At 35.1% G+C, this 11,781-nt stretch overlaps 1 non-coding gene across 1 annotated transcript; it reads left to right on the top strand.

Annotated features, from left to right (window-relative positions):
• The first annotated feature begins 11,059 nt into the window (after positions 1-11,059).
• Positions 11,060-11,166, top strand: LOC118536195 (U6 spliceosomal RNA). Its single transcript, XR_004917546.1, has one exon. It is a non-coding gene; the product is annotated as a U6 spliceosomal RNA (small nuclear RNA).
• The last annotated feature ends 615 nt before the right edge of the window (positions 11,167-11,781 follow it).

Genomic DNA, 11,781 nt, shown 5'->3' with positions numbered 1-11,781 from the left:
CACAGAAACTATGAAATAATAAATGAGTTATTTTAAGCCATTAATTTTTGGTGTGATTTGTTATGCAACAACAGTATCTAATGTGTCTTTTACATTTGGAAGCTTGTTCAGAACTGATTTTTTTTTTTTTTTGGATGAATGTGTGACAAGTATTCTGAAGTAGTTTTATAAAAATCCAATGGAACTAAAACAGTTCCCATGAGTTTTAATATTATTAAATTTTTTTTTTTCTAAAACAAAAATGTTATGTAATTTGCAATATTAAAAGCTCAAGACCTGCCCAGACAGCAGTAGGCTAGGGAAAGGACTTTCAAAATTTTCCAAGGCACACATTACAGTGTTTGATTGAATTATAAAAGAACACTGAGAGTTGAAACTCATTTTGATATAAAATTACCTTAAAAAGTCAGTAAAAATATTCAGAAAACACTAAAACTTGCCTTGATTTCCTGAGTATATTCAATGCTGCTATGAATAACTTCAAATGATACTACCTCTCTGAGGCAAATTTTCCTCCAGTGGATACTCAGCTGACACTGGCCCTATAATGATCATTTGTCTTAAACTCCCTTGTGTTATCACAATATACATCCAATTTGAAATAGCACATGCCCTCTCTCAAACCCACCTTTATGACTATGTCCTTCCAGCATGTCCATTTATATATACTTTAGGCCAACTGGAAAGTAAGTAAAAGGGAAATAAATCTATATTTGACCCAACTTTAATATGAATAATAGACTGGATTAAATAGGTCTTGCTACTGCATATTTTAATTGAGTTGCTTTCCATCCATCTTCCATAAATATGCATGTATATTTACTTATTTATATATATTAATATATAATTTGAGAAATTATTACATATATTACATAATTATTAAAAATTATTACATAATTTACCAAACTGTCTTTCTCTTTTGACCCTCACATATCCCACAATACTATCTCCAGCATTTTTGTTGTTGTTCCTTCTTAGGATTCCCCATCTCTCTGCTTATATTACCCATCTGTTCTTACGTGCTACCTACTCTATCCATTAGAATCTTTATCATATTAATCAGTTTTGTTTTTGTTTTATAATTCCCAGTTGGACAATTCTAACATCCCTGCTATGTCTGGTTCTGATGTTTGCTCTGTCTCTTTACTTTTTTTCCCCCTTTGGTATGTTTTGTAATTTCTTTCTTGATAGTCCGATACAATGTACTGAGTAAAAGAAACTGCTATAAATAGGCTTTTAGTAATATGGTGGTTAAGTGTCTGGAGAGGTGAAGTATTCTACAGTCCCATGAGTAGGTTTCAGTCTTTCAGTGAGCCTGTGCCACTTCACAAGTACTTAATTTTTTTCTCCCTCCTTAGGTGTGACAGGATGGCTAGAATGGGCTGGAGTTGTTTATTACCTTCCCCAAGCCAGTTAGTCTCTGATACTAACCAGCCTGTTAGACTCTGGTTAACTTCCCTTGAGTCAAATCTTATAGAAAAGAGCAGAGTGCTCTGACATATTTCAAAATGTTTTCTCCCCCCACCACCCCAAGTAGGAAGCGGGAGGGGATTTTTCTCTGATATTTATTGTAGGAATCTCATTGGGCTCCTAGAGGTAAACCTCACAATCTTTTGGGGGCCCCCCATCACTGGATTCCCATGGACTTTTTTAATTCTCAGATTTGTCCACACCTAACTTTCAGCAATTCATCAATTACATTCTGGTCTTCTTACTCAATCACTGGTTCCTGGCACTAGTTCCTGTAGCAGTTTCTGCTCATGAGTCTCTGCCATGGTAAGCCAAACTTCCTACATTTGCTCATCTGTCTCTCCAACCTTGAGGGGCTTGCCATGTCCTCCCCTCTCTTATGCATCAAAAAAGAGTTATTGATTTTTCAGTCTCTTTAGCTTTTTGTCATTAGGGTAGAGTGGAGACTTTCAGAGTGCAAACTAGAAGTCTTCTACCCACTCTATATTTTTATGCTCATTTACCCCCAGGCTACTCCTCCATGAGGAGGCATCAGGAATTTCACTGACTTCTTTTCCCCTATTGCTCTTGTTATTAAATTAGGCATTTTCAACATTAATGTGGTGACAACCCTAAATTCTAATTGTACAATTACTTGCCTTCCACAACTCTAATAATAATACCACAATCTAATAATACCACCATCCTATTAACTTCAGCAACATTCTCTCATGATGACATCTAGACCTTCCTACTGCTGGTTAGTGATCTACCTCAGAAGCTTTAATTAGCTCCATCTAATATAAATATCTGAGCTGCCTCAGTCATTTCTTCCCATTAAACTCATTATTCTTTTATTTTAGTCTTCAGTCCCTGTCCACTTCATTTTATTTTAACCCATAAACTACCAATAAGCCTCACATCTTTGCTGTTAGATATAATATATTCCATTATTCTTCCCAATTATCCACTACCTTCCCCAAAGAGTTTTATATATCCTAGATTTGCCAAGCCTTCCTATATAATGTGTATACTACCCTATATTCTGCTTGACCATATGATATGGCTTGCTTTGGTCAATGAGATGTCAGTGGACATAAAAAGTGCTGTGCTAGAAAAGATTCTTTTAAGAAGACAAGGTAGAACAGGGCCAAACCAATGATGACCTGTACATCTATCAGCAAGTCATAAAAGTGTGTTGCCATTATCCACTAATATTTTAGGTTGTTTGTTGCCACCGATAAAGCTGGCTCATATTCCCAAATTGAGTCCCATGGCTGAGTATCTCTCACCAGCATCCTAACTCCCTTCCCCCTTGATGTTCTGCCTTACATTAAAAAAAAAAAAAAACCCAAAACCAAAAAACAAAACAAAAAAATAAAATCCTCAAAAAGGTCCCCATTCTAAAACAAGCTTTTTAAAAAGATTTATTTAATTATTTTAGAGAAAGTATGTGCAGGTGCACACAAGTTGGGGGGTGGGGTAGAGGAAGAGAATCTCAAGCTGACTCCTTGTTGAGCACAGAGCCCGACCTGGGGCTCCATTTCACAACCCTGAGATCACAATCTGAGCCAAAACCAAGAGACATCGGATGCCCAACTAACTGAGTCACCCAGATGCCCCTAAAACATGGTTTCAATTAATGTTCTAAGAGCTTAGGATAAAAATTACATAAATGTATACTTTATTGCCATTATACAATCTCAATTTCCAAACCTAATAGAATTCTGAAAAACAATTTATCAATCTTTTTAGTTATCCTTGATCAACAACTTCTATTATCCTTAATTGCTATTCCAGACCTCCTCCTCTCAAGTCTCCTACCCAGCCAGCATATCCTTCTTTCTCAGCAAATTGTCTTGCATCCATCTTCACATATTCATTGATCTTTATTCAGGTATTTATTTACATATGCAGCCATTTTCCTCCCTTTTTCTTCCCATCTCTGGATCCGATGTCATTTTTCCATTTCAAGAGTGATACCACTACTCATGTTTTACCTATTTACTACCTCATCTTACTTTTTTTTTTTAAGATTTTTTTTTATTTATTTATTTGAGAGAGAGAGACACACAGCGAGAGAGGGAACACAAGCAGGGGGAGTGGGAGAGGGAGAAGTAGGCTTCCCACAGAGCAGGGAGCCCGATGCGGGGCTCGATCCCAGGACCCTGGGATCATGACCTGAGCCCAACGCAGATGCTTAATGACTGAGCCACCCAGGCGCCCCCCTCATCTTACTTCTTCTTGGAATTTGATATAACTATTATCTTCTTTCTCTCCTGAGTTACAAATGTATCACCTTTGTTCTTTTTCCATTCTGCAAAACAAAAGAGCTCCAAATTCAATTATGGGTCCTTCATCCTAATGTGTCTCTATCACACCCAACTTTTGAGTGTGGTTTGTTACCGTTCCTCTCAAACACACCTCAGCCACCTCTAATTTGATTTTTATCTCCACCTTTACATTTAAGCCACTTTGATAAACTTGTCATTACCTCAAACTTCTCTTTATGCTTAATTTGCTGTCATTGTACTTCTCTATCCTGCATTTTTTGACACTTCATAAACAGGTTTGCTTGTTTTATTTTCATTTATCCCAATGCAGCCTTCTTCCTTTGGTTTCTGTAAATACAACAGTCTCTTTTAATTTCTTTTCCTTGCTCTATCTGTGATGAATAAATGAATGGATTTTTTTTTTTTTTTTAAAGATTTTTATTTATTTGAGAGAGAGAGAACACATGAGAGGGGACAGGGTCAGAGGGCGAAGCAGACTCCCTGCTGAGCAGGGAGCCCGATGCGGGACTCGATCCAGGGACTCCAGGATCATGACCTGAGCCGAAGGCAGTCGCTTAACCAACTGAGCCACCCAGGCGCCCAATGAATGGATTTTTTAAAACATTTTTTGCTATTATTTGAATTACTAACATAAATGTATCTCATGGTCATTAAGTTTAGTGAGAGTGCTTTTCTTAGGAAACTATGTTTATAATGCACAATTTGATTAGGAATAATTATTTTTGCCTTAAGCCATTAGAGAAATTTTCCCTAAGAATTAAATGCTTGTAATGAGTCTTGAAGGATAACAAAACAATAACCAGGCACACAGAGAAAGAAGGGTACTTCATGAGAAGGGGGAAAAAAACAGAGGTAAAAATGTATTAATTAATGGAGAATTCAATGTGGAATAGTAATATTACATATGTATGTGTATATATAATTAAACACACACACAGATACATATTTTTTTTCCAACTGAAAGGAAATGATGTTGGCTTTAGGCCCTACATGACTATAGTATATAACAGAAAGGAGTCAACAAAAGCAAAATCCTAACAAAATTAAAAGTTTCACAATAACAGAAAGGAGTCAACAAAAGCAAAATCCTAACAAAATTAAAAGTTTCACAAATGTGCCTCATTAAAAATGTCTAAAAAATGTTCTTTTTTTTTTTAAAGAATTTATTTATTTATTTGACAGAGAGAGACAGAGCTTGAGAGGGAACACAAGCAGGGGGAGTGGGAGAGGGAGAAGCAGACCTCCTGCGGAGCAAGGAGCCCGATGTGGGACTCGATCCCAGGACCCTGGGATCATGACCTGAGCCGAAGGCAGATGCTTAATGACTGAGCCACCCAGGTGCCCTCTAAAAAATGTTCTAAGAACGTTCTAATATATTATTTTTTAAGTAAGATAAACATTGAAACAATTTCTATTTCCTGTATTATACAATGTTGATATTTGGTATATGCTCCTTTTCCTATACTAATTAATACTCAGAATAAGCAAAAATAAGCAAAAATAGCTACTTGCTTCATGAAATACATACTCTTAGGAAACTATGAAGCAACTAAACTATCTTATTTATAAAGACTAATTTTTCAAAGCTTGCTTAAAGTTACTTGCTCTCCAATCCAAAGCTATTATGTTATAAACTCTGCCCAATACCAACCAGGTTCCAGACTTAGAAGAGTCACCATATAAGCATTTAGCTCATGCCTTAAAATCCTATAAATATCCTCTCTCCTGAATTCCCTGAGACACTACTTAAACTATGTAAAGAAGATTTAATTGATGAATATGTTTTTCAGATGGTCTTTTGGAGAGTTCATCATACAGTTAATGTACTGATGCCAGTGGTATATTTCATAGTATTATTATTTCTTATTTATATTCAATTGGTACTAGGAAATATTCATAAGATATATTAAGATTTCAATTTGAAGCACACTGCGCTGGAATTACTGACTTTTAGGACATTGGAAGCTGAACTGCCCAAGAATATGGCTTTGAGAAAGATGTACATTTTCCATTAGTGAGCTCTATGAGGGATGGTTCTGTGTCTTTTGTATAGACTGCTATAATTTTGGGATGTCATGTTATGATTGGCACACAGTAGGAAACAAATATATTGTTGAATTAAAAAAAAAAAAGGTACCACCAAAGTCCCTGCCATCCTAATATGTGAATTTAACTAAGATTCCATTGGCAGTGTTCCCATATATTTGTGGTTGAAAGAAAACTGATTTCAGGATGACAATTAGCTATATGTTACTTGGTTAGGGACCAACCAGTGATAAATTGCTCAGTGGTTACCAGGCTCTCATATCCTTAGGGGAAGATATGATCTTGAAAAACTGGATTGTATATGGGCAATAATTTCCACCTATTATTATTAAATGAACTGTACTCTTTTTAATATGTTACTCATCGTAAGTAGGCTTTTATAAAACAAGCATGTTATCACAGAAATAATCAAATAATAACTCACATTTTATCCATGTAAGTACTTATAGTATTGAAAAACAGAAGGATAATTTGTCTTGAGGATTAGCTGTCCTTGTTTAGAAACATCTTTGATGGAGAAAAAGAGTTGCTGGCAGAGTCCAGGTGAAGAGGGGGAAAATGAAGGGGGGATTAAATTCCTTTGCATCAGAAATGTATAGAACCTTTTTTTTGCTTCTATAGTGATTTCTCCAAAATGAAAAGGGATGAGAGGAAAGGAAGGAAAAACAATCAAAAAGTGTTGTAAAAACATACATTATTTGAGCAGACATGACAAGTGAATAATTTACCAGTGGACACCTGGGGGAGAAAAAAAAACTACTTTCAGAACAATGGATGCTATCAGTTAGTCTTAAATAGACTCTATTTGAGGGATATTGATTGTTACCATTTCCAAAATTGTTCAGTAAATTATTTAGCACACACAAATACCTCATAAAATTATGTGTGGTTTCATGAAGTTTTACATCCAAGTGTGTACAGAATGGAAAGTACAGGTAGGATATGGACTTAATCCATGAAATTTATTAATCTGTTGAAGTGAAGCTTTGAGTCAGAAATAATTATGATGATGTAAGCCACAAATGTATGTACCCTAATCCTGAGGCAGAGGTGGGTGGGTATATATTGTCATTAAATTTCTGCACACTGTACAATGCAGATTTGAGTTAATATCATAGATAACTTAAGAACAAAGTGACAATAGTTAAGAGCTAAACTAATATAAAATGAAAACAAAATTCCAAAACAAAAACAACCACAAAAGTGATTCCATATAGGGAACATGCTAAAAAGAAGTATTTCCATGTATTTATTTGTAGGTAATATACATAAATATTTTTTCCACATCCTATACAATCTCAGGCAAAACTGAAGAACTTGAAGAAAGCATAGTGCATAGATATAGTATATTATTAGTTATCATTTATGGTAATTCTATATTGTAACATATAGTCCCTGATAATCCAATTTCATGTTTACCCATTAAAAATTTGTTTTTTCATAGATAATAGAATGTTTTGGGGATGCAGACTTGATCGAAGAATGTAAAATGATGAACTGCATATTGAAATCACCACGTTAGGTGATATGAGCTTTAAAATTTTACCAGCTTTGAACTTATAACTCCACCATTAAATATGATTTTCAACACCATCAACTAAAATTTGTTCAATACTCTAATTTGTTATGTGCTTAAGCACTTCAGGAATACAATTTATTATAGTATATGTATATTATATTCTATAATATATTCTATTTTAACAGCCATTCAGATATATGCCATCTAGTCTCCTCCAAAAAATGAAGCAATAATGGAAAAGTCAAAAGCATAATATGTTGATTTCCTTTTAGTGCATAAAAGAAAGAATGAGAAAGGAAGAGGAGAGAGGAAGAAAGAAAAAGAGGAAGAGCAGTTCTGAATACTGAACACCAAAGAAGTGAGAGGGTCAGACACATTTTGACTATATCATCTCACCAGTTTCCATTATAAATTAAAATACCACCTTCCAGGTTCACTTTGAAATCATTTGGAATTTTATGCCATCCATTTGTAAGCCTCTGAATGGGTTATTATAAGTCTGAAATGGCCAATAACAATTCATTTTCCATTTTAAAGATTTTATTTAAGAGAGAGAGAGTGGGAGGAGGTGCAAGTGGAGAGGGGGAGAGAGAATCTCAAGCAGACTCCCCACTGAGCACAGAGCCTGAGGTAGCACTCAATCTTAGAACCCTGAGATCATGACCTGAGCAGAAACCAAGAGTCTGATGCTTAACCTACTGAGCCACCCAGGCACCCCGTCATTTTCCATTTTAAAGCTAGCTACTTTATCTATATTTTGGAGAAAGAAATGGGGGGGCACTTTTTGAACCACAGTATCTTGAATTCAAAATCAAATTAATAACCCTGGATTTACTCACAAGGAGAACATTGCAACGTTTTCATTGTTGTTTTTAAGCACTTCTTTTCTAACATTCTTTGTCTAGAAAAATAAGCAACTCTCTGTGCCACAATGGTGCATGACCTGATTCTTTAAATAGACTGCATCTACAGGATCATTGAACAGTCCCATCAGATCCTCTCTTTAAAGGCAAAATCCCTTGATGAGAGATTCTTGGGACATAACCATCCCCTGAATTCAACAACAGTTTGAAAGCAAGGGAGGGATAAAACTGGCCATTGGCTATACAAGAACCTCTCAGGTTCTCATTGAAATAGCTTGGGATTTCTGTGCCACTCATTTGTATGGATGTTTTATGTGTTTTTAAATTAAGTTCTAATGGGAAGCGTTTATTAAAAAAAAAAGGCAAATTCATTCACTTTAGTGGTGGAGAAATATAACTTCTAAAATTATGAACAGGGAAAAATACTATCTGTATATTCTTATTTACCTTTTACCTGCTAAAAGGATGAAGAAAAAAATAGTTAATGGTAATAAGAGATAAGATTAAACTTTTTTATTAATGTAATTTATTTCCACAGGATAACACTAAAGCAAATAGTTTAGTGGCATTTAAAAAACTGGATTTGATTTAGTGAATGGAAAGAGTACCTGTAGTTATTTTAGCTGGGGCTAAGGCAATTAAAGGCTTTATGTCTGCATACTTCATAACAAAAATTAGATACTTAGCTGGGGAAAACTTATCCTTTTATTCTGGTGGTTTATTATAAGTAAATGTATTCTCTCAAACAACTAGCGTAGCTTTTTTTGAGGTTCAGAAATCCTTCTATCTGGGAATCTGGGGATCCAAAGGTTCCTACCTTAATGAAAATCTTATGACTATTCCTTAAACTACCATACTGCAACATAATAAAAAGAATTATGATCACTTTAAAGCTGGGTGGCATTCATCAAATGGTAACCCAGGGGTGAAAGGTCCTATATCCCATTTCCAATCCTTTGAACCATCTATTGAACTAATGTATTTTTCTCTTTAAAATGTCCTAAAAGATATAAGATGTCCTCGTGCTTATAGGATTTTTGAAATTTTATTTTAAGGAATCAAAAGAAATTTACTCTGTGAGCAGGTTTTTCAGTTTGGCTTGAGGCCTTTGATTCAGGGAACAAGCAATCTCCTTCCAACTCTCTCCACTGGAGAGATGTCCCCTTTCAACCTATCTCTTGGTCCAATACAAATCAATGAACTCAAGACCCAATATACCATGTCTTAAAAATCCATTTAGAAAACAATTGCTCCATTCAAAGTTCATCTCCTTCCTTTATCAGAAATTGCTGGAAATGTAATTTTGCAGCAAGCATTTCATGTCTTGTCTTGAAATAGATTGAGGTAAATGTAAAGTCAATGATTAGATAAATGTAATGTCTTGGGTTGACGCCACGATGCAATATTTGATGGTGTGGTCAGTACTGATGGATGTTTTGTATAGTTATCCAGTTGTATAATGGGACAAATTCCCATGACTCTATTTAAAACACCATGTGGCCCCTCTCAATTAATATTACCAAAAGTATTTTGGCACAAATACAAAAAGCATGAAGGATTAGTGCTGAGCATGCAAGTGCAAGTCATCTTTGCTCTGTACAGATTCTCCTTCATAAAATAAACTGTATCTGTGTGCAATTTATTTACTGAGCTGCACTCTATGCAGTAAATAACACAACAAAGATTATTCCTCCTTCAAAAATCACTTCTATGAGATTATAAATAGAAAGCCTGTGCTCGGTAATCTCCGACAGTACAGTTAAGGATTAAAACCTGATGAAGTTAACACATACATGGGCATGCACATAAGCACTACAGCCATAGAAACATTGCTTATGAAAGTCTCTTCATTTTAATGTCAAGAAAACATATTTATCTTCCTTATTTCCTGCTATCAAGATACATATTCAATATGAAAGAGGGGGAAAAGAAAGAGATGACTTTCTTTGAGAAGTAATAAAAAACAGAATATTAGTAATGCCTTTAGAAAATATCTTTTGGAAATGTAGAGGCTAAATTTTCTGGCACACTGATACCCAGACTATGTAACACAGGAATGAATCAAATGATACAATAATAAGTATCTTTTTTTAAGTTCCCCTTCCCTTGATGGCTGTTTTTGCTGGTTGTACTTCAATGTTACATAGAAACCCATGATTATCAAGAACAATATTCAGGGGCGCCTGGGTGGCTCAGTTGTTAAGCATCTGCCTTCAGCTCAGGTCATGATCCCAGGGTCCTGGGATCGAGCCCCACATCAGGCTCTCTGCTCTGTGGGAAGCCTGCTTCTCCCTCTCCCACTCTCCCTGCTTGTGTTCCCTCTCTCGCTGTGTCTCTGTCAAATAAATAAAATCTTTAAAAAAAAAAAAAAAAACAATATTCAGTCACTATCATGTGTTTCAAATTGATAAGTTTCAACTATTTACCTTTTTAAAAATGAAAGCCCTAATATTTTTTAAAACACCTAACAGGAGTGCCTGGGTGGCTCAGCCGTTAAGCGTCTGCCTTCGGCTCAGGTCATGATCCCAGGGTCCTGGGATTGAGCCCCACATCGGGTTCCCTGCTCAGCTGGAAACCCGCTTCTCCCTCTCCCACTCCCCCTGCTTGTGTTCCCTCTCTCACTGTCTCTTTCTCTGTCAAATAAATAAATAAAATCTTTTAAAAAAAATGAATAAATAAAAAAAATACCTAACACTTAAATAATTGTCAATACACCAACATTTTATTTTCTAGTGTCCTCAGGTCCAGCTCAGGATAATTAGTGATTTAGAAACTTTGTTGTCTCTACTATTGAAGTGGAGAATATGTGACCACTATTTGTAACACTTAAAAACATTTATGACGATTTTTTAATTATTAGTGTTAATATTAACCACAATCCTATAGTAGTACTCACTTCAGTAGCACACATACTAAAATTGGAATGATACAGAGAGGTTTAGCATGTCCCCTGCACAAGGACAACGTGCAAATTTCTGAAGTATTCCACAAATGCATGTGCACATGCGTGCGCACAACACACACACACAAACAACTATATATTACCTTGGTTCCATATAATGAAAAAATCTTGATACATTTTGAAGTCATATGCTTATGGCCATAACTTACAAATATATATTTTGAAATTTTTGTAATTTTCTAAGTTTTAAATCGTTCTTTGTAAATTTTTTAAAAAAATTCTCCATAAATATTTGCTTTTTCTCTGTATTGGTGGAATTTTATAATCACACAATCCTGTATTTTAGCATGTTTTCTTTTTTCTCTTTGAAATCTTTTCTTCTTATTTCTATTTCTGGTGTTACAAAATTGCATGATAAAGTATACTTTAGCTGAGACTTTTAATTCATTGGACTGGTACTTGGTGACTGCCTTTTCCTTTCTTGGGACTCTCATGAATTATTCGTTAATTTTCTCCCAGTCCATTTTTGTCTGATATCTTAGAACTTCTATTAGAAAATATTTAAACATCTGGATCTTTTCTCCACTATTTTTCATCTCTGCCTTCTTCCTGCTTTTCAAATTTCCCCTACTTTATCTTCTAAATTTTCTAGAATTTTTTTTTTTTCCAAATAGCCTCCAAGTCTATTGTTTTGGATGCAATAAACAC

The sequence above is a fragment of the Halichoerus grypus genome, chromosome 8, assembly GCF_964656455.1.
Source record: "Halichoerus grypus chromosome 8, mHalGry1.hap1.1, whole genome shotgun sequence".
Lineage (NCBI taxonomy): Eukaryota > Metazoa > Chordata > Mammalia > Carnivora > Phocidae > Halichoerus > Halichoerus grypus.
This window is presented reverse-complemented; position numbering and strand designations above follow the sequence as displayed.